This window comes from Schistocerca gregaria, chromosome 11, assembly GCF_023897955.1.
Source record: "Schistocerca gregaria isolate iqSchGreg1 chromosome 11, iqSchGreg1.2, whole genome shotgun sequence".
NCBI classification, from domain to species: Eukaryota; Metazoa; Arthropoda; class Insecta; order Orthoptera; family Acrididae; genus Schistocerca; species Schistocerca gregaria.
In genome coordinates this window covers 4,908,705-4,931,302 of record NC_064930.1, presented here as the reverse complement: position 1 = coordinate 4,931,302, position 22,598 = coordinate 4,908,705, and the positions used below count along the sequence as shown (strand labels likewise).

The following is a 22,598-nucleotide window of genomic DNA, read 5'->3' as shown; positions in this document are numbered from 1 at the left end:
TAGCAATCAATTCATGGAGTGAGTTGTATGTTTTGCGATAGTCTGTCTCTGACAAGGAAGCACAGGTGATATAGGTGCGAACACAGGAAGCTTGCAGCCCCTCGCTGCCTGCAGACACAGAGCAGCCACACTAGAAGAGCGGCCTAAGCCGTAGGCGAAATGTGCTCATTCGCTTTGGCGCGACGTCGAACTATAAATAAGGCTGTCACTAGCGTGAGCGTTGCGTGAAGTCGGAAAAGTCATCTGCATGGGTGATTGCCAAGTTTGGGGAGCGTTTCGTAGTACGATCAGTGCAATGGGGACGCGGAAACTTGTTGTGTCCCAGTGTTTTGCAGTTGGACGACAAGAGTTTTACACAGTAGCAAAGAGCGAGGCACTGAGTTGGCATGAACAATGGAGAGCACAATGGGGCTCGAGATGTGCTTGTTACCTCAGGTGCTGTGTGATTGTGGACAAGGAGTGAAATGGACCAATTTGTGACCGCCCTTTCAATTTAAGACGTTCAAAACAGACGGAATTTGCATTCGTAATACCAGAGCATCGAAACTACTTGGAACTCTTGTGTATATGAACGTGTCCGCGCCTTTGTATTCTGGTACCTTCGCCGCTACAAACCAACCAACCATCGTGTCCGTGCACATCAGAGTCGCAAAGAATGGAGAATAGCCAGGCTTGGTCGTGTGTGTAGCTGTAGCTCAGTTGGCAGATCGTTCGCTTAGCGTGTGAACGGTCTCGGGTTCAAGCCCCGGCTCCTCCATGTTTTGTGTTCAGTGCATGGTAAGTGTTGGTCGCGGCGAACATAAACGCACGCATGAAGTTGCAAAACCAGCGTCACAGACTGATACGATGTATACTGTCATAAGGAGAGCAAGATGTAAGTGTGGGGACCGGCTGTTATCGTGGTGTCATCGAGTGCAGATCTGTCTTAGGTATCACGGCTTAACGTCATTGAAGTCTAGAGGTGGACAACACGTTCGTCTTACTCAGAGCGGTGTCTGAACTCTATTTTCGACGTTATGCGTGCCACTTTCATTGTGGCCAACTACGATTCGATACAGAATGCACGAAACCTGAAAGACACCCTCACTGATACATAGAGAGTAGTGTTTGTCTGCGGAATAATGGGAGTGCAAGGGTCTGTGACGTTGATATGACTGTATGTAGCACTACTAGTTATCGGGGGGGTGGGCGTAGCTCAGATGGTAGAGCGCTCGCTTAGCGTGCGAGAGGTACTGGGATCGATACCCAGCGCCTCCAGAATTTTTAACGCACCTACATGAGCACCTTGCCATGCAAGTGGAATAATTCCCAACCGGCAGAGGTGTGTAGGCAGATACAAGCGAACGATTAGCATCCACAATTGCGCCGATTTCACGTAAATCCCTCTGCACGGTCCCATTCTTTGCGTGCAGTCGGCTGCTACTGGTCTTGCTGGTTGTGACTGCTGATAACAGATGCCGTAGCAATCAATTCATGGAGTGAGTTGTATGTTTTGCGATAGTCTGTCTCTGACAAGGAAGCACAGGTGATATAGGTGCGAACACAGGAAGCTTGTAGCCCCTCGCTGCCTGCAGACACAGAGCAGCCACACTAGAAGAGCGGCCTAAGCCGTAGGCGAAATGTGCTCATTCGCTTTGGCGCGACGTCGAACTATAAATAAGGCTGTCACTAGCGTGAGCGTCGTGTAAAGTCGGAAAAGTCATCTGCATGGGTGATTGCCAAGTTTGGGGAGCGTTTCGTAGTACGATCAGTGCAATGGGGACGCGGAAACTTGTTGTGTCCCAGTGTTTTGCAGTTGGACGACAAGAGTTTTACACAGTAGCAAAGAGCGAGGCACTGAGTTGGCATGAACAATGGAGAGCACAATGGGGCTCGAGATGTGCTTGTTACCTCAGGTGCTGTGTGATTGTGGACAAGGAGTGAAATGGACCAATTTGTGACCGCCCTTTCAATTTAAGACGTTCAAAACAGACGGAATTTGCATTCGTAATACCAGAGCATCGAAACTACTTGGAACTCTTGTGTATATGAACGTGTCCGCGCCTTTGTATTCTGGTACCTTCGCCGCTACAAACCAACCAACCATCGTGTCCGTGCACATCAGAGTCGCAAAGAATGGAGAATAGCCAGGCTTGGTCGTGTGTGTAGCTGTAGCTCAGTTGGCAGATCGTTCGCTTAGCGTGTGAACGGTCTCGGGTTCAAGCCCCGGCTCCTCCATGTTTTGTGTTCAGTGCATGGTAAGTGTTGGTCGCGGCGAACATAAACGCACGCAAGAAGTTGCAAAACCAGCGTCACAGACTGATACGATGTATACTGTCATAAGGAGAGCAAGATGTAAGTGTGGGGACCGGCTGTTATCGTGGTGTCATCGAGTGCAGATCTGTCTTAGGTATCACGGCTTAACGTCATTGAAGTCTAGAGGTGGACAACACGTTCGTCTTACTCAGAGCGGTGTCTGAACTCTATTTTCGACGTTATGCGTGCCACTTTCATTGTGGCCAACTACGATTCGATACAGAATGCACGAAACCTGAAAGACACCCTCACTGATACATAGAGAGTAGTGTTTGTCTGCGGAATAATGGGAGTGCAAGGGTCTGTGACGTTGATATGACTGTATGTAGCACTACTAGTTATCGGGGGGGTGGGCGTAGCTCAGATGGTAGAGCGCTCGCTTAGCGTGCGAGAGGTACTGGGATCGATACCCAGCGCCTCCAGAATTTTTAACGCACCTGCATGAGCACCTTGCCATGCAAGTGGAATAATTCCCAACCGGCAGAGGTGTGTAGGCAGATACAAGCGAACGATTAGCATCCACAATTGCGCCGATTTCACGTAAATCCCTCTGCACGTTCCCATTCTTTGCGTGCAGTCGGCTGCTACTGGTGTTGCTGGTTGTGACTGCTGATAACAGATGCCGTAGCAATCAATTCATGGAGTGAGTTGTATGTTTTGCGATAGTCTGTCTCTGACAAGGAAGCACAGGTGATATAGGTGCGAACACAGGAAGCTTGCAGCCCCTCGCTGCCTGCAGACACAGAGCAGCCACACTAGAAGAGCGGCCTAAGCCGTAGGCGAAATGTGCTCATTCGCTTTGGCGCGACGTCGAACTATAAATAAGGCTGTCACTAGCGTGACCGTTGCGTGAGCGTCGTGTAAAGTCGGAAAAGTCATCTGCATGGGTGATTGCCAAGTTTGGGGAGCGTTTCGTAGTACGATCAGTGCAATGGGGACGCGGAAAGTTGTTGTGTCCCAGTGTTTTGCAGTTGGACGACAAGAGTTTTACACAGTAGCAAAGAGCGAGGCACTGAGTTGGCATGAACAATGGAGAGCACAATGGGGCTCGAGATGTGCTTGTTACCTCAGGTGCTGTGTGATTGTGGACAAGGAGTGAAATGGACCAATTTGTGACCGCCCTTTCAATTTAAGACGTTCAAAACAGACGGAATTTGCATTCGTAATACCAGAGCATCGAAACTACTTGGAACTCTTGTGTATATGAACGTGTCCGCGCCTTTGTATTCTGGTACCTTCGCCGCTACAAACCAACCAACCATCGTGTCCGTGCACATCAGAGTCACAAAGAATGGAGAATAGCCAGGCTTGGTCGTGTGTGTAGCTGTAGCTCAGTTGGCAGATCGTTCGCTTAGCGTGTGAACGGTCTCGGGTTCAAGCCCCGGCTCCTCCATGTTTTGTGTTCAGTGCATGGTAAGTGTTGGTCGCGGCGAACATAAACGCACGCAAGAAGTTGCAAAACCAGCGTCACAGACTGATACGATGTATACTGTCATAAGGAGAGCAAGATGTAAGTGTGGGGACCGGCTGTTATCGTGGTGTCATCGAGTGCAGATCTGTCTTAGGTATCACGGCTGAACGTCATTGAAGTCTAGAGGTGGACAACACGTTCGTCTTACTCAGAGCGGTGTCTGAACTCTATTTTCGACGTTATGCGTGCCACTTTCATTGTGGCCAACTACGATTCGATACAGAATGCACGAAACCTGAAAGACACCCTCACTGATACATAGAGAGTAGTGTTTGTCTGCGGAATAATGGGAGTGCAAGGGTCTGTGACGTTGATATGACTGTATGTAGCACTACTAGTTATCGGGGGGGTGGGCGTAGCTCAGATGGTAGAGCGCTCGCTTAGCGTGCGAGAGGTACTGGGATCGATACCCAGCGCCTCCAGAATTTTTAACGCACCTACATGAGCACCTTGCCATGCAAGTGGAATAATTCCCAACCGGCAGAGGTGTGTAGGCAGATACAAGCGAACGATTAGCATCCACAATTGCGCCGATTTCACGTAAATCCCTCTGCACGTTCCCATTCTTTGCGTGCAGTCGGCTGCTACTGGTGTTGCTGGTTGTGACTGCTGATAACACATGCCGTAGCAATCAATTCATGGAGTGAGTTGTATGTTTTGCGATAGTCTGTCTCTGACAAGGAAGCACAGGTGATATAGGTGCGAACACAGGAAGCTTGCAGCCCCTCGCTGCCTGCAGACACAGAGCAGCCACACTAGAAGAGCGGCCTAAGCCGTAGGCGAAATGTGCTCATTCGCTTTGGCGCGACGTCGAACTATAAATAAGGCTGTCACTAGCGTGAGCGTTGCGTGAGCGTCGTGTAAAGTCGGAAAAGTCATCTGCATGGGTGATTGCCAAGTTTGGGGAGCGTTTCGTAGTACGATCAGTGCAATGGGGACGCGGAAACTTGTTGTGTCCCAGTGTTTTGCAGTTGGACGACAAGAGTTTTACACAGTAGCAAAGAGCGAGGCACTGAGTTGGCATGAACAATGGAGAGCACAATGGGGCTCGAGATGTGCTTGTTACCTCAGGTTCTGTGTGATTGTGGACAAGGAGTGAAATGGACCAATTTGTGACCGCCCTTTCAATTTAAGACGTTCAAAACAGACGGAATTTGCATTCGTAATACCAGAGCATCGAAACTACTTGGAACTCTTGTGTATATGAACGTGTCCGCGCCTTTGTATTCTGGTACCTTCGCCGCTACAAACCAACCAACCATCGTGTCCGTGCACATCAGAGTCGCAAAGAATGGAGAATAGCCAGGCTTGGTCGTGTGTGTAGCTGTAGCTCAGTTGGCAGATCGTTCGCTTAGCGTGTGAACGGTCTCGGGTTCAAGCCCCGGCTCCTCCATGTTTTGTGTTCAGTGCATGGTAAGTGTTGGTCGCGGCGAACATAAACGCACGCATGAAGTTGCAAAACCAGCGTCACAGACTGATACGATGTATACTGTCATAAGGAGAGCAAGATGTAAGTGTGGGGACCGGCTGTTATCGTGGTGTCATCGAGTGCAGATCTGTCTTAGGTATCACGGCTTAACGTCATTGAAGTCTAGAGGTGGACAACACGTTCGTCTTACTCAGAGCGGTGTCTGAACTCTATTTTCGACGTTATGCGTGCCACTTTCATTGTGGCCAACTACGATTCGATACAGAATGCACGAAACCTGAAAGACACCCTCACTGATACATAGAGAGTAGTGTTTGTCTGCGGAATAATGGGAGTGCAAGGGTCTGTGACGTTGATATGACTGTATGTAGCACTACTAGTTATCGGGGGGGTGGGCGTAGCTCAGATGGTAGAGCGCTCGCTTAGCGTGCGAGAGGTACTGGGATCGATACCCAGCGCCTCCAGAATTTTTAACGCACCTACATGAGCACCTTGCCATGCAAGTGGAATAATTCCCAACCGGCAGAGGTGTGTAGGCAGATACAAGCGAACGATTAGCATCCACAATTGCGCCGATTTCACGTAAATCCCTCTGCACGTTCCCATTCTTTGCGTGCAGTCGGCTGCTACTGGTCTTGCTGGTTGTGACTGCTGATAACAGATGCCGTAGCAATCAATTCATGGAGTGAGTTGTATGTTTTGCGATAGTCTGTCTCTGACAAGGAAGCACAGGTGATATAGGTGCGAACACAGGAAGCTTGCAGCCCCTCGCTGCCTGCAGACACAGAGCAGCCACACTAGAAGAGCGGCCTAAGCCGTAGGCGAAATGTGCTCATTCGCTTTGGCGCGACGTCGAACTATAAATAAGGCTGTCACTAGCGTGAGCGTCGTGTAAAGTCGGAAAAGTCATCTGCATGGGTGATTGCCAAGTTTGGGGAGCGTTTCGTAGTACGATCAGTGCAATGGGGACGCGGAAAGTTGTTGTGTCCCAGTGTTTTGCAGTTGGACGACAAGAGTTTTACACAGTAGCAAAGAGCGAGGCACTGAGTTGGCATGAACAATGGAGAGCACAATGGGGCTCGAGATGTGCTTGTTACCTCAGGTGCTGTGTGATTGTGGACAAGGAGTGAAATGGACCAATTTGTGACCGCCCTTTCAATTTAAGACGTTCAAAACAGACGGAATTTGCATTCGTAATACCAGAGCATCGAAACTACTTGGAACTCTTGTGTATATGAACGTGTCCGCGCCTTTGTATTCTGGTACCTTCGCCGCTACAAACCAACCAACCATCGTGTCCGTGCACATCAGAGTCGCAAAGAATGGAGAATAGCCAGGCTTGGTCGTGTGTGTAGCTGTAGCTCAGTTGGCAGATCGTTCGCTTAGCGTGTGAACGGTCTCGGGTTCAAGCCCCGGCTCCTCCATGTTTTGTGTTCAGTGCATGGTAAGTGTTGGTCGCGGCGAACATAAACGCACGCGAGAAGTTGCAAAACCAGCGTCACGGACTGATACGATGTATACTGTCATAAGGAGAGCAAGATGTAAGTGTGGGGACCGGCTGTTATCGTGGTGTCATCGAGTGCAGATCTGTCTTAGGTATCACGGCTTAACGTCATTGAAGTCTAGAGGTGGACAACACGTTCGTCTTACTCAGAGCGGTGTCTGAACTCTATTTTCGACGTTATGCGTGCCACTTTCATTGTGGCCAACTACGATTCGATACAGAATGCACGAAACCTGAAAGACACCCTCACTGATACATAGAGAGTAGTGTTTGTCTGCGGAATAATGGGAGTGCAAGGGTCTGTGACGTTGATATGACTGTATGTAGCACTACTAGTTATCGGGGGGGTGGGCGTAGCTCAGATGGTAGAGCGCTCGCTTAGCGTGCGAGAGGTACTGGGATCGATACCCAGCGCCTCCAGAATTTTTAACGCACCTACATGAGCACCTTGCCATGCAAGTGGAATAATTCCCAACCGGCAGAGGTGTGTAGGCAGATACAAGCGAACGATTAGCATCCACAATTGCGCCGATTTCACGTAAATCCCTCTGCACGTTCCCATTCTTTGCGTGCAGTCGGCTGCTACTGGTGTTGCTGGTTGTGACTGCTGATAACAGATGCCGTAGCAATCAATTCATGGAGTGAGTTGTATGTTTTGCGATAGTCTGTCTCTGACAAGGAAGCACAGGTGATATAGGTGCGAACACAGGAAGCTTGCAGCCCCTCGCTGCCTGCAGACACAGAGCAGCCACACTAGAAGAGCGGCCTAAGCCGTAGGCGAAATGTGCTCATTCGCTTTGGCGCGACGTCGAACTATAAATAAGGCTGTCACTAGCGTGAGCGTCGTGTAAAGTCGGAAAAGTCATCTGCATGGGTGATTGCCAAGTTTGGGGAGCGTTTCGTAGTACGATCAGTGCAATGGGGACGCGGAAAGTTGTTTGTCCCAGTGTTTTGCAGTTGGACGACAAGAGTTTTACACAGTAGCAAAGAGCGAGGCACTGAGTTGGCATGAACAATGGAGAGCACAATGGGGCTCGAGATGTGCTTGTTACCTCAGGTGCTGTGTGATTGTGGACAAGGAGTGAAATGGACCAATTTGTGACCGCCCTTTCAATTTAAGACGTTCAAAACAGACGGAATTTGCATTCGTAATACCAGAGCATCGAAACTACTTGGAACTCTTGTGTATATGAACGTGTCCGCGCCTTTGTATTCTGGTACCTTCGCCGCTACAAACCAACCAACCATCGTGTCCGTGCACATCAGAGTCGCAAAGAATGGAGAATAGCCAGGCTTGGTCGTGTGTGTAGCTGTAGCTCAGTTGGCAGATCGTTCGCTTAGCGTGTGAACGGTCTCGGGTTCAAGCCCCGGCTCCTCCATGTTTTGTGTTCAGTGCATGGTAAGTGTTGGTCGCGGCGAACATAAACGCACGCGAGAAGTTGCAAAACCAGCGTCACGGACTGATACGATGTATACTGTCATAAGGAGAGCAAGATGTAAGTGTGGGGACCGGCTGTTATCGTGGTGTCATCGAGTGCAGATCTGTCTTAGGTATCACGGCTTAACGTCATTGAAGTCTAGAGGTGGACAACACGTTCGTCTTACTCAGAGCGGTGTCTGAACTCTATTTTCGACGTTATGCGTGCCACTTTCATTGTGGCCAACTACGATTCGATACAGAATGCACGAAACCTGAAAGACACCCTCACTGATACATAGAGAGTAGTGTTTGTCTGCGGAATAATGGGAGTGCAAGGGTCTGTGACGTTGATATGACTGTATGTAGCACTACTAGTTATCGGGGTGGTGGGCGTAGCTCAGATGGTAGAGCGCTCGCTTAGCGTGCGAGAGGTACTGGGATCGATACCCAGCGCCTCCAGAATTTTTAACGCACCTACATGAGCACCTTGCCATGCAAGTGGAATAATTCCCAACCGGCAGAGGTGTGTAGGCAGATACAAGCGAACGATTAGCATCCACAATTGCGCCGATTTCACGTAATTCCCTCTGCACGTTCCCATTCTTTGCGTGCAGTCGGCTGCTACTGGTGTTGCTGGTTGTGACTGCTGATAACAGATGCCGTAGCAATCAATTCATGGAGTGAGTTGTATGTTTTGCGATAGTCTGTCTCTGACAAGGAAGCACAGGTGATATAGGTGCGAACACAGGAAGCTTGCAGCCCCTCGCTGCCTGCAGACACAGAGCAGCCACACTAGAAGAGCGGCCTAAGCCGTAGGCGAAATGTGCTCATTCGCTTTGGCGCGACGTCGAACTATAAATAAGGCTGTCACTAGCGTGAGCGTCGTGTAAAGTCGGAAAAGTCATCTGCATGGGTGATTGCCAAGTTTGGGGAGCGTTTCGTAGTACGATCAGTGCAATGGGGACGCGGAAAGTTGTTGTGTCCCAGTGTTTTGCAGTTGGACGACAAGAGTTTTACACAGTAGCAAAGAGCGAGGCACTGAGTTGGCATGAACAATGGAGAGCACAATGGGGCTCGAGATGTGCTTGTTACCTCAGGTGCTGTGTGATTGTGGACAAGGAGTGAAATGGACCAATTTGTGACCGCCCTTTCAATTTAAGACGTTCAAAACAGACGGAATTTGCATTCGTAATACCAGAGCATCGAAACTACTTGGAACTCTTGTGTATATGAACGTGTCCGCGCCTTTGTATTCTGGTACCTTCGCCGCTACAAACCAACCAACCATCGTGTCCGTGCACATCAGAGTCGCAAAGAATGGAAAATAGCCAGGCTTGGTCGTGTGTGTAGCTGTAGCTCAGTTGGCAGATCGTTCGCTTAGCGTGTGAACGGTCTCGGGTTCAAGCCCCGGCTCCTCCATGTTTTGTGTTCAGTGCATGGTAAGTGTTGGTCGCGGCGAACATAAACGCACGCAAGAAGTTGCAAAACCAGCGTCACAGACTGATACGATGTATACTGTCATAAGGAGAGCAAGATGTAAGTGTGGGGACCGGCTGTTATCGTGGTGTCATCGAGTGCAGATCTGTCTTAGGTATCACGGCTTAACGTCATTGAAGTCTAGAGGTGGACAACACGTTCGTCTTACTCAGAGCGGTGTCTGAACTCTATTTTCGACGTTATGCGTGCCACTTTCATTGTGGCCAACTACGATTCGATACAGAATGCACGAAACCTGAAAGACACCCTCACTGATACATAGAGAGTAGTGTTTGTCTGCGGAATAATGGGAGTGCAAGGGTCTGTGACGTTGATATGACTGTATGTAGCACTACTAGTTATCGGGGGGGTGGGCGTAGCTCAGATGGTAGAGCGCTCGCTTAGCGTGCGAGAGGTACTGGGATCGATACCCAGCGCCTCCAGAATTTTTAACGCACCTACATGAGCACCTTGCCATGCAAGTGGAATAATTCCCAACCGGCAGAGGTGTGTAGGCAGATACAAGCGAACGATTAGCATCCACAATTGCGCCGATTTCACGTAAATCCCTCTGCACGTTCCCATTCTTTGCGTGCAGTCGGCTGCTACTGGTCTTGCTGGTTGTGACTGCTGATAACAGATGCCGTAGCAATCAATTCATGGAGTGAGTTGTATGTTTTGCGATAGTCTGTCTCTGACAAGGAAGCACAGGTGATATAGGTGCGAACACAGGAAGCTTGCAGCCCCTCGCTGCCTGCAGACACAGAGCAGCCACACTAGAAGAGCGGCCTAAGCCGTAGGCGAAATGTGCTCATTCGCTTTGGCGCGACGTCGAACTATAAATAAGGCTGTCACTAGCGTGAGCGTCGTGTAAAGTCGGAAAAGTCATCTGCATGGGTGATTGCCAAGTTTGGGGAGCGTTTCGTAGTACGATCAGTGCAATGGGGACGCGGAAAGTTGTTGTGTCCCAGTGTTTTGCAGTTGGACGACAAGAGTTTTACACAGTAGCAAAGAGCGAGGCACTGAGTTGGCATGAACAATGGAGAGCACAATGGGGCTCGAGATGTGCTTGTTACCTCAGGTGCTGTGTGATTGTGGACAAGGAGTGAAATGGACCAATTTGTGACCGCCCTTTCAATTTAAGACGTTCAAAACAGACGGAATTTGCATTCGTAATACCAGAGCATCGAAACTACTTGGAACTCTTGTGTATATGAACGTGTCCGCGCCTTTGTATTCTGGTACCTTCGCCGCTACAAACCAACCAACCATCGTGTCCGTGCACATCAGAGTCGCAAAGAATGGAGAATAGCCAGGCTTGGTCGTGTGTGTAGCTGTAGCTCAGTTGGCAGATCGTTCGCTTAGCGTGTGAACGGTCTCGGGTTCAAGCCCCGGCTCCTCCATGTTTTGTGTTCAGTGCATGGTAAGTGTTGGTCGCGGCGAACATAAACGCACGCGAGAAGTTGCAAAACCAGCGTCACGGACTGATACGATGTATACTGTCATAAGGAGAGCAAGATGTAAGTGTGGGGACCGGCTGTTATCGTGGTGTCATCGAGTGCAGATCTGTCTTAGGTATCACGGCTTAACGTCATTGAAGTCTAGAGGTGGACAACACGTTCGTCTTACTCAGAGCGGTGTCTGAACTCTATTTTCGACGTTATGCGTGCCACTTTCATTGTGGCCAACTACGATTCGATACAGAATGCACGAAACCTGAAAGACACCCTCACTGATACATAGAGAGTAGTGTTTGTCTGCGGAATAATGGGAGTGCAAGGGTCTGTGACGTTGATATGACTGTATGTAGCACTACTAGTTATCGGGGGGGTGGGCGTAGCTCAGATGGTAGAGCGCTCGCTTAGCGTGCGAGAGGTACTGGGATCGATACCCAGCGCCTCCAGAATTTTTAATGCACCTGCATGAGCACCTTGCCATGCAAGTGCAATAATTCCCAACCGGCAGAGGTGTGTAGGCAGATACAAGCGAACGATTAGCATCCACAATTGCGCCGATTTCACGTAAATCCCTCTGCACGTTCCCATTCTTTGCGTGCAGTCGGCTGCTACTGGTGTTGCTGGTTGTGACTGCTGATAACAGATGCCGTAGCAATCAATTCATGGAGTGAGTTGTATGTTTTGCGATAGTCTGTCTCTGACAAGGAAGCACAGGTGATATAGGTGCGAACACAGGAAGCTTGCAGCCCCTCGCTGCCTGCAGACACAGAGCAGCCACACTAGAAGAGCGGCCTAAGCCGTAGGCGAAATGTGCTCATTCGCTTTGGCGCGACGTCGAACTATAAATAAGGCTGTCACTAGCGTGACCGTTGCGTGAGCGTCGTGTAAAGTCGGAAAAGTCATCTGCATGGGTGATTGCCAAGTTTGGGGAGCGTTTCGTAGTACGATCAGTGCAATGGGGACGCGGAAAGTTGTTGTGTCCCAGTGTTTTGCAGTTGGACGACAAGAGTTTTACACAGTAGCAAAGAGCGAGGCACTGAGTTGGCATGAACAATGGAGAGCACAATGGGGCTCGAGATGTGCTTGTTACCTCAGGTGCTGTGTGATTGTGGACAAGGAGTGAAATGGACCAATTTGTGACCGCCCTTTCAATTTAAGACGTTCAAAACAGACGGAATTTGCATTCGTAATACCAGAGCATCGAAACTACTTGGAACTCTTGTGTATATGAACGTGTCCGCGCCTTTGTATTCTGGTACCTTCGCCGCTACAAACCAACCAACCATCGTGTCCGTGCACATCAGAGTCGCAAAGAATGGAGAATAGCCAGGCTTGGTCGTGTGTGTAGCTGTAGCTCAGTTGGCAGATCGTTCGCTTAGCGTGTGAACGGTCTCGGGTTCAAGCCCCGGCTCCTCCATGTTTTGTGTTCAGTGCATGGTAAGTGTTGGTCGCGGCGAACATAAACGCACGCAAGAAGTTGCAAAACCAGCGTCACAGACTGATACGATGTATACTGTCATAAGGAGAGCAAGATGTAAGTGTGGGGACCGGCTGTTATCGTGGTGTCATCGAGTGCAGATCTGTCTTAGGTATCACGGCTTAACGTCATTGAAGTCTAGAGGTGGACAACACGTTCGTCTTACTCAGAGCGGTGTCTGAACTCTATTTTCGACGTTATGCGTGCCACTTTCATTGTGGCCAACTACGATTCGATACAGAATGCACGAAACCTGAAAGACACCCTCACTGATACATAGAGAGTAGTGTTTGTCTGCGGAATAATGGGAGTGCAAGGGTCTGTGACGTTGATATGACTGTATGTAGCACTACTAGTTATCGGGGGGGTGGGCGTAGCTCAGATGGTAGAGCGCTCGCTTAGCGTGCGAGAGGTACTGGGATCGATACCCAGCGCCTCCAGAATTTTTAACGCACCTACATGAGCACCTTGCCATGCAAGTGGAATAATTCCCAACCGGCAGAGGTGTGTAGGCAGATACAAGCGAACGATTAGCATCCACAATTGCGCCGATTTCACGTAAATCCCTCTGCACGTTCCCATTCTTTGCGTGCAGTCGGCTGCTACTGGTGTTGCTGGTTGTGACTGCTGATAACACATGCCGTAGCAATCAATTCATGGAGTGAGTTGTATGTTTTGCGATAGTCTGTCTCTGACAAGGAAGCACAGGTGATATAGGTGCGAACACAGGAAGCTTGCAGCCCCTCGCTGCCTGCAGACACAGAGCAGCCACACTAGAAGAGCGGCCTAAGCCGTAGGCGAAATGTGCTCATTCGCTTTGGCGCGACGTCGAACTATAAATAAGGCTGTCACTAGCGTGAGCGTTGCGTGAGCGTCGTGTAAAGTCGGAAAAGTCATCTGCATGGGTGATTGCCAAGTTTGGGGAGCGTTTCGTAGTACGATCAGTGCAATGGGGACGCGGAAACTTGTTGTGTCCCAGTGTTTTGCAGTTGGACGACAAGAGTTTTACACAGTAGCAAAGAGCGAGGCACTGAGTTGGCATGAACAATGGAGAGCACAATGGGGCTCGAGATGTGCTTGTTACCTCAGGTTCTGTGTGATTGTGGACAAGGAGTGAAATGGACCAATTTGTGACCGCCCTTTCAATTTAAGACGTTCAAAACAGACGGAATTTGCATTCGTAATACCAGAGCATCGAAACTACTTGGAACTCTTGTGTATATGAACGTGTCCGCGCCTTTGTATTCTGGTACCTTCGCCGCTACAAACCAACCAACCATCGTGTCCGTGCACATCAGAGTCGCAAAGAATGGAGAATAGCCAGGCTTGGTCGTGTGTGTAGCTGTAGCTCAGTTGGCAGATCGTTCGCTTAGCGTGTGAACGGTCTCGGGTTCAAGCCCCGGCTCCTCCATGTTTTGTGTTCAGTGCATGGTAAGTGTTGGTCGCGGCGAACATAAACGCACGCATGAAGTTGCAAAACCAGCGTCACAGACTGATACGATGTATACTGTCATAAGGAGAGCAAGATGTAAGTGTGGGGACCGGCTGTTATCGTGGTGTCATCGAGTGCAGATCTGTCTTAGGTATCACGGCTTAACGTCATTGAAGTCTAGAGGTGGACAACACGTTCGTCTTACTCAGAGCGGTGTCTGAACTCTATTTTCGACGTTATGCGTGCCACTTTCATTGTGGCCAACTACGATTCGATACAGAATGCACGAAACCTGAAAGACACCCTCACTGATACATAGAGAGTAGTGTTTGTCTGCGGAATAATGGGAGTGCAAGGGTCTGTGACGTTGATATGACTGTATGTAGCACTACTAGTTATCGGGGGGGTGGGCGTAGCTCAGATGGTAGAGCGCTCGCTTAGCGTGCGAGAGGTACTGGGATCGATACCCAGCGCCTCCAGAATTTTTAACGCACCTACATGAGCACCTTGCCATGCAAGTGGAATAATTCCCAACCGGCAGAGGTGTGTAGGCAGATACAAGCGAACGATTAGCATCCACAATTGCGCCGATTTCACGTAAATCCCTCTGCACGTTCCCATTCTTTGCGTGCAGTCGGCTGCTACTGGTCTTGCTGGTTGTGACTGCTGATAACAGATGCCGTAGCAATCAATTCATGGAGTGAGTTGTATGTTTTGCGATAGTCTGTCTCTGACAAGGAAGCACAGGTGATATAGGTGCGAACACAGGAAGCTTGCAGCCCCTCGCTGCCTGCAGACACAGAGCAGCCACACTAGAAGAGCGGCCTAAGCCGTAGGCGAAATGTGCTCATTCGCTTTGGCGCGACGTCGAACTATAAATAAGGCTGTCACTAGCGTGAGCGTCGTGTAAAGTCGGAAAAGTCATCTGCATGGGTGATTGCCAAGTTTGGGGAGCGTTTCGTAGTACGATCAGTGCAATGGGGACGCGGAAAGTTGTTGTGTCCCAGTGTTTTGCAGTTGGACGACAAGAGTTTTACACAGTAGCAAAGAGCGAGGCACTGAGTTGGCATGAACAATGGAGAGCACAATGGGGCTCGAGATGTGCTTGTTACCTCAGGTGCTGTGTGATTGTGGACAAGGAGTGAAATGGACCAATTTGTGACCGCCCTTTCAATTTAAGACGTTCAAAACAGACGGAATTTGCATTCGTAATACCAGAGCATCGAAACTACTTGGAACTCTTGTGTATATGAACGTGTCCGCGCCTTTGTATTCTGGTACCTTCGCCGCTACAAACCAACCAACCATCGTGTCCGTGCACATCAGAGTCGCAAAGAATGGAGAATAGCCAGGCTTGGTCGTGTGTGTAGCTGTAGCTCAGTTGGCAGATCGTTCGCTTAGCGTGTGAACGGTCTCGGGTTCAAGCCCCGGCTCCTCCATGTTTTGTGTTCAGTGCATGGTAAGTGTTGGTCGCGGCGAACATAAACGCACGCAAGAAGTTGCAAAACCAGCGTCACAGACTGATACGATGTATACTGTCATAAGGAGAGCAAGATGTAAGTGTGGGGACCGGCTGTTATCGTGGTGTCATCGAGTGCAGATCTGTCTTAGGTATCACGGCTTAACGTCATTGAAGTCTAGAGGTGGACAACACGTTCGTAGCTCAGATGGTAGAGCGCTCGCTTAGCGTGCGAGAGGTAATGGGATCGATACCCAGCGCCTCCAGAATTTTTAACGCACCTACATGAGCACCTTGCCATGCAAGTGGAATAATTCCCAACCGGCAGAGGTGTGTAGGCAGATACAAGCGAACGATTAGCATCCACAATTGCGCCGATTTCACGTAAATCCCTCTGCACGTTCCCATTCTTTGCGTGCAGTCGGCTGCTACTGGTGTTGCTGGTTGTGACTGCTGATAACACATGCCGTAGCAATCAATTCATGGAGTGAGTTGTATGTTTTGCGATAGTCTGTCTCTGACAAGGAAGCACAGGTGATATAGGTGCGAACACAGGAAGCTTGCAGCCCCTCGCTGCCTGCAGACACAGAGCAGCCACACTAGAAGAGCGGCCTAAGCCGTAGGCGAAATGTGCTCATTCGCTTTGGCGCGACGTCGAACTATAAATAAGGCTGTCACTAGCGTGAGCGTTGCGTGAGCGTCGTGTAAAGTCGGAAAAGTCATCTGCATGGGTGATTGCCAAGTTTGGGGAGCGTTTCGTAGTACGATCAGTGCAATGGGGACGCGGAAACTTGTTGTGTCCCAGTGTTTTGCAGTTGGACGACAAGAGTTTTACACAGTAGCAAAGAGCGAGGCACTGAGTTGGCATGAACAATGGAGAGCACAATGGGGCTCGAGATGTGCTTGTTACCTCAGGTTCTGTGTGATTGTGGACAAGGAGTGAAATGGACCAATTTGTGACCGCCCTTTCAATTTAAGACGTTCAAAACAGACGGAATTTGCATTCGTAATACCAGAGCATCGAAACTACTTGGAACTCTTGTGTATATGAACGTGTCCGCGCCTTTGTATTCTGGTACCTTCGCCGCTACAAACCAACCAACCATCGTGTCCGTGCACATCAGAGTCGCAAAGAATGGAGAATAGCCAGGCTTGGTCGTGTGTGTAGCTGTAGCTCAGTTGGCAGATCGTTCGCTTAGCGTGTGAACGGTCTCGGGTTCAAGCCCCGGCTCCTCCATGTTTTGTGTTCAGTGCATGGTAAGTGTTGGTCGCGGCGAACATAAACGCACGCATGAAGTTGCAAAACCAGCGTCACAGACTGATACGATGTATACTGTCATAAGGAGAGCAAGATGTAAGTGTGGGGACCGGCTGTTATCGTGGTGTCATCGAGTGCAGATCTGTCTTAGGTATCACGGCTTAACGTCATTGAAGTCTAGAGGTGGACAACACGTTCGTCTTACTCAGAGCGGTGTCTGAACTCTATTTTCGACGTTATGCGTGCCACTTTCATTGTGGCCAACTACGATTCGATACAGAATGCACGAAACCTGAAAGACACCCTCACTGATACATAGAGAGTAGTGTTTGTCTGCGGAATAATGGGAGTGCAAGGGTCTGTGACGTTGATATGACTGTATGTAGCACTACTAGTTATCGGGGGGGTGGGCGTAGCTCAGATGGTAGAGCGCTCGCTTAGCGTGCGAGAGGTACTGGGATCGATACCCAGCGCCTCCAGAATTTTTAACGCACCTACATGAGCACCTTGCCATGCAAGTGGAATAATTCCCAACCGGCAGAGGTGTGTAGGCAGATACAAGCGAACGATTAGCATCCACAATTGCGCCGATTTCACGTAAATCCCTCTGCACGTTCCCATTCTTTGCGTGCAGTCGGCTGCTACTGGTCTTGCTGGTTGTGACTGCTGATAACAGATGCCGTAGCAATCAATTCATGGAGTGAGTTGTATGTTTTGCGATAGTCTGTCTCTGACAAGGAAGCACAGGTGATATAGGTGCGAACACAGGAAGCTTGCAGCCCCTCGCTGCCTGCAGACACAGAGCAGCCACACTAGAAGAGCGGCCTAAGCCGTAGGCGAAATGTGCTCATTCGCTTTGGCGCGACGTCGAACTATAAATAAGGCTGTCACTAGCGTGAGCGTCGTGTAAAGTCGGAAAAGTCATCTGCATGGGTGATTGCCAAGTTTGGGGAGCGTTTCGTAGTACGATCAGTGCAATGGGGACGCGGAAAGTTGTTGTGTCCCAGTGTTTTGCAGTTGGACGACAAGAGTTTTACACAGTAGCAAAGAGCGAGGCACTGAGTTGGCATGAACAATGGAGAGCACAATGGGGCTCGAGATGTGCTTGTTACCTCAGGTGCTGTGTGATTGTGGACAAGGAGTGAAATGGACCAATTTGTGACCGCCCTTTCAATTTAAGACGTTCAAAACAGACGGAATTTGCATTCGTAATACCAGAGCATCGAAACTACTTGGAACTCTTGTGTATATGAACGTGTCCGCGCCTTTGTATTCTGGTACCTTCGCCGCTACAAACCAACCAACCATCGTGTCCGTGCACATCAGAGTCGCAAAGAATGGAGAATAGCCAGGCTTGGTCGTGTGTGTAGCTGTAGCTCAGTTGGCAGATCGTTCGCTTAGCGTGTGAACGGTCTCGGGTTCAAGCCCCGGCTCCTCCATGTTTTGTGTTCAGTGCATGGTAAGTGTTGGTCGCGGCGAACATAAACGCACGCAAGAAGTTGCAAAACCAGCGTCACAGACTGATACGATGTATACTGTCATAAGGAGAGCAAGATGTAAGTGTGGGGACCGGCTGTTATCGTGGTGTCATCGAGTGCAGATCTGTCTTAGGTATCACGGCTTAACGTCATTGAAGTCTAGAGGTGGACAACACGTTCGTAGCTCAGATGGTAGAGCGCTCGCTTAGCGTGCGAGAGGTACTGGGATCGATACCCAGCGCCTCCAGAATTTTTAACGCACCTACATGAGCACCTTGCCATGCAAGTGGAATAATTCCCAACCGGCAGAGGTGTGTAGGCAGATACAAGCGAACGATTAGCATCCACAATTGCGCCGATTTCACGTAAATCCCTCTGCACGTTCCCATTCTTTGCGTGCAGTCGGCTGCTACTGGTGTTGCTGGTTGTGACTGCTGATAACAGATGCCGTAGCAATCAATTCATGGAGTGAGTTGTATGTTTTGCGATAGTCTGTCTCTGACAAGGAAGCACAGGTGATATAGGTGCGAACACAGGAAGCTTGCAGCCCCTCGCTGCCTGCAGACACAGAGCAGCCACACTAGAAGAGCGGCCTAAGCCGTAGGCGAAATGTGCTCATTCGCTTTGGCGCGACGTCGAACTATAAATAAGGCTGTCACTAGCGTGAGCGTTGCGTGAGCGTCGTGTAAAGTCGGAAAAGTCATCTGCATGGGTGATTGCCAAGTTTGGGGAGCGTTTCGTAGTACGATCAGTGCAATGGGGACGCGGAAACTTGTTGTGTCCCAGTGTTTTGCAGTTGGACGACAAGAGTTTTACACAGTAGCAAAGAGCGAGGCACTGAGTTGGCATGAACAATGGAGAGCACAATGGGGCTCGAGATGTGCTTGTTACCTCAGGTGCTGTGTGATTGTGGACAAGGAGTGAAATGGACCAATTTGTGACCGCCCTTTCAATTTAAGACGTTCAAAACAGACGGAATTTGCATTCGTAATACCAGAGCATCGAAACTACTTGGAACTCTTGTGTATATGAACGTGTCCGCGCCTTTGTATTCTGGTACCTTCGCCGCTACAAACCAACCAACCATCGTGTCCGTGCACATCAGAGTCGCAAAGAATGGAGAATAGCTAGGCTTGGTCGTGTGTGTAGCTGTAGCTCAGTTGGCAGATCGTTCGCTTAGCGTGTGAACGGTCTCGGGTTCAAGCCCCGGCTCCTCCATGTTTTGTGTTCAGTGCATGGTAAGTGTTGGTCGCGGCGAACATAAACGCACGCAAGAAGTTGCAAAACCAGCGTCACAGACTGATACGATGTATACTGTCATAAGGAGAGCAAGATGTAAGTGTGGGGACCGGCTGTTATCGTGGTGTCATCGAGTGCAGATCTGTCTTAGGTATCACGGCTTAACGTCATTGAAGTCTAGAGGTGGACAACACGTTCGTAGCTCAGATGGTAGAGCGCTCGCTTAGCGTGCGAGAGGTACTGGGATCGATACCCAGCGCCTCCAGAATTTTTAACGCACCTACATGAGCACCTTGCCATGCAAGTGGAATAATTCCCAACCGGCAGAGGTGTGTAGGCAGATACAAGCGAACGATTAGCATCCACAATTGCGCCGATTTCACGTAAATCCCTCTGCACGTTCCCATTCTTTGCGTGCAGCCGGCTGCTACTGGTGTTGCTGGTTGTGACTGCTGATAACAGATGCCGTAGCAATCAATTCATGGAGTGAGTTGTATGTTTTGCGATAGTCTGTCTCTGACAAGGAAGCACAGGTGATATAGGTGCGAACACAGGAAGCTTGCAGCCCCTCGCTGCCTGCAGACACAGAGCAGCAACACTAGAAGAGCGGCCTAAGCCGTAGGCGAAATGTGCTCATTCACTTTGGCGCGACGTCGAACTATAAATAAGGCTGTCACTAGCGTGAGCGTCGTGTAAAGTCGGAAAAGTCATCTGCATGGGTGATTGCCAAGTTTGGGGAGCGTTTCGTAGTACGATCAGTGCAATGGGGACGCGGAAACTTGTTGTGTCCCAGTGTTTTGCAGTTGGACGACAAGAGTTTTACACAGTAGCAAAGAGCGAGGCACTGAGTTGGCATGAACAATGGAGAGCACAATGGGGCTCGAGATGTACTTGTTACCTCAGGTGCTGTGTGATTGTGGACAAGGAGTGAAATGGACCAATTTGTGACCGCCCTTTCAATTTAAGACGTCCAAAACAGACGGAATTTGCATTCGTAATACCAGAGCATCGAAACTACTTGGAACTCTTGTGTATATGAACGTGTCCGCGCCTTTGTATTCTGGTACCTTCGCCGCTACAAACCAACCAACCATCGTGTCCGTGCACATCAGAGTCGCAAAGAATGGAGAATAGCCAGGCTTGGTCGTGTGTGTAGCTGTAGCTCAGTTGGCAGATCGTTCGCTTAGCGTGTGAACGGTCTCGGGTTCAAGCCCCGGCTCCACTATGTTTTGTGTTCAGTGCATGGTAAGTGTTGGTCGCGGCGAACATAAACGCACGCAAGAAGTTGCAAAACCAGCGTCACAGACTGATACGATGTATACTGTCATAAGGAGAGCAAGATGTAAGTGTGGGGACCGGCTGTTATCGTGGTGTCATCGAGTGCAGATCTGTCTTAGGTATCACGGCTTAACGTCATTGAAGTCTAGAGGTGGACAACACGTTCGTCTTACTCAGAGCGGTGTCTGAACTCTATTTTCGACGTTATGCGTGCCACTTTCATTGTGGCCAACTACGATTCGATACAGAATGCACGAAACCTGAAAGACACCCTCACTGATACATAGAGAGTAGTGTTTGTCTGCGGAATAATGGGAGTGCAAGGGTCTGTGACGTTGATATGACTGTATGTAGCACTACTAGTTATCGGGGGGGTGGGCGTAGCTCAGATGGTAGAGCGCTCGCTTAGCGTGCGAGAGGTACTGGGATCGATACCCAGCGCCTCCAGAATTTTTAACGCACCTACATGAGCACCTTGCCATGCAAGTGGAATAATTCCCAACCGGCAGAGGTGTGTAGGCAGATACAAGCGAACGATTAGCATCCACAATTGCGCCGATTTCACGTAAATCCCTCTGCACGTTCCCATTCTTTGCGTGCAGTCGGCTGCTACTGGTGTTGCTGGTTGTGACTGCTGATAACAGATGCCGTAGCAATCAATTCATGGAGTGAGTTGTATGTTTTGCGATAGTCAGTCTCTGACAAGGAAGCACAGGTGATATAGGTGCGAACACAGGAAGCTTGCAGCCCCTCGCTGCCTGCAGACACAGAGCAGCCACACTAGAAGAGCGGCCTAAGCCGTAGGCGAAATGTGCTCATTCGCTTTGGCGCGACGTCGAACTATAAATAAGGCTGTCACTAGCGTGAGCGTCGTGTAAAGTCGGAAAAGTCATCTGCATGGGTAATTGCCAAGTTTGGGGAGCGATTCGTAGTACGATCAGTGCAATGGGGACGCGGAAACTTGTTGTGTCCCAGTGTTTTGCAGTTGGACGACAAGAGTTTTACACAGTAGCTAAGAGCGAGGCACTGAGTTGGCATGAACAATGGAGAGCACAATGGGGCTCGAGATGTGCTTGTTACCTCAGGTGCTGTGTGATTGTGGACAAGGAGTGAAATGGACCAATTTGTGACCGCCCTTTCAATTTAAGACGTTCAAAACAGACGGAATTTGCATTCGTAATACCAGAGCATCGAAACTACTTGGAACTCTTGTGTATATGAACGTGTCCGCGCCTTTGTATTCTGGTACCTTCGCCGCTACAAACCAACCAACCATCGTGTCCGTGCACATCAGAGTCGCAAAGAATGGAGAATAGCCAGGCTTGGTCGTGTGTGTAGCTGTAGCTCAGTTGGCAGATCGTTCGCTTAGCGTGTGAACGGTCTCGGGTTCAAGCCCCGGCTCCTCCATGTTTTGTGTTCAGTGCATGGTAAGTGTTGGTCGCGGCGAACATAAACGCACGCAAGAAGTTGCAAAACCAACGTCACAGACTGATACGATGTATACTGTCATAAGGAGAGCAAGATGTAAGTGTGGGGACCGGTTGTTATCGTGGTGTCATCGAGTGCAGATCTGTCTTAGGTATCACGGCTTAACGTCATTGAAGTCTAGAGGTGGACAACACGTTCGTCTTACTCAGAGCGGTGTCTGAACTCTATTTTCGACGTTATGCGTGCCACTTTCATTGTGGCCAACTACGATTCGATACAGAATGCACGAAACCTGAAAGACACCCTCACTGATACATAGAGAGTAGTGTTTGTCTGCGGAATAATGGGAGTGCAAGGGTCTGTGACGTTGATATGACTGTATGTAGCACTACTAGTTATCGGGGGGGTGGGCGTAGCTCAGATGGTAGAGCGCTCGCTTAGCGTGCGAGAGGTACTGGGATGGGTAGGCAGATACAAGCGAACGATTAGCATCCACA

The 22,598-nt window shown here is 49.7% G+C and overlaps 12 non-coding genes across 12 annotated transcripts; all 12 read left to right on the top strand.

Annotated features, from left to right (window-relative positions):
• The first annotated feature begins 1,183 nt into the window (after positions 1-1,183).
• Positions 1,184-1,257, top strand: Trnaa-agc (transfer RNA alanine (anticodon AGC)). Its single transcript has one exon. It is a non-coding gene; the product is annotated as a tRNA-Ala (tRNA).
• A 1,386-nt stretch (positions 1,258-2,643) lies between these two features.
• On the top strand, positions 2,644-2,717 carry Trnaa-agc (transfer RNA alanine (anticodon AGC)). The gene has a single exon. It is a non-coding gene; the product is annotated as a tRNA-Ala (tRNA).
• Positions 2,718-4,114: 1,397 nt separating this feature from the next.
• On the top strand, positions 4,115-4,188 carry Trnaa-agc (transfer RNA alanine (anticodon AGC)). The gene has a single exon. It is a non-coding gene; the product is annotated as a tRNA-Ala (tRNA).
• Positions 4,189-5,585: 1,397 nt separating this feature from the next.
• On the top strand, positions 5,586-5,659 carry Trnaa-agc (transfer RNA alanine (anticodon AGC)). Its single transcript has one exon. It is a non-coding gene; the product is annotated as a tRNA-Ala (tRNA).
• A 1,386-nt stretch (positions 5,660-7,045) lies between these two features.
• On the top strand, positions 7,046-7,119 carry Trnaa-agc (transfer RNA alanine (anticodon AGC)). The gene has a single exon. It is a non-coding gene; the product is annotated as a tRNA-Ala (tRNA).
• A 1,385-nt stretch (positions 7,120-8,504) lies between these two features.
• On the top strand, positions 8,505-8,578 carry Trnaa-agc (transfer RNA alanine (anticodon AGC)). Its single transcript has one exon. It is a non-coding gene; the product is annotated as a tRNA-Ala (tRNA).
• A 1,386-nt stretch (positions 8,579-9,964) lies between these two features.
• Positions 9,965-10,038, top strand: Trnaa-agc (transfer RNA alanine (anticodon AGC)). Its single transcript has one exon. It is a non-coding gene; the product is annotated as a tRNA-Ala (tRNA).
• Positions 10,039-11,424: 1,386 nt separating this feature from the next.
• Trnaa-agc (transfer RNA alanine (anticodon AGC)) lies at positions 11,425-11,498 on the top strand. The gene has a single exon. It is a non-coding gene; the product is annotated as a tRNA-Ala (tRNA).
• Positions 11,499-12,895: 1,397 nt separating this feature from the next.
• Trnaa-agc (transfer RNA alanine (anticodon AGC)) lies at positions 12,896-12,969 on the top strand. The gene has a single exon. It is a non-coding gene; the product is annotated as a tRNA-Ala (tRNA).
• A 1,397-nt stretch (positions 12,970-14,366) lies between these two features.
• Positions 14,367-14,440, top strand: Trnaa-agc (transfer RNA alanine (anticodon AGC)). Its single transcript has one exon. It is a non-coding gene; the product is annotated as a tRNA-Ala (tRNA).
• Positions 14,441-17,083: 2,643 nt separating this feature from the next.
• Trnaa-agc (transfer RNA alanine (anticodon AGC)) lies at positions 17,084-17,157 on the top strand. Its single transcript has one exon. It is a non-coding gene; the product is annotated as a tRNA-Ala (tRNA).
• A 3,889-nt stretch (positions 17,158-21,046) lies between these two features.
• Positions 21,047-21,120, top strand: Trnaa-agc (transfer RNA alanine (anticodon AGC)). The gene has a single exon. It is a non-coding gene; the product is annotated as a tRNA-Ala (tRNA).
• Positions 21,121-22,598: the final 1,478 nt, after the last annotated feature.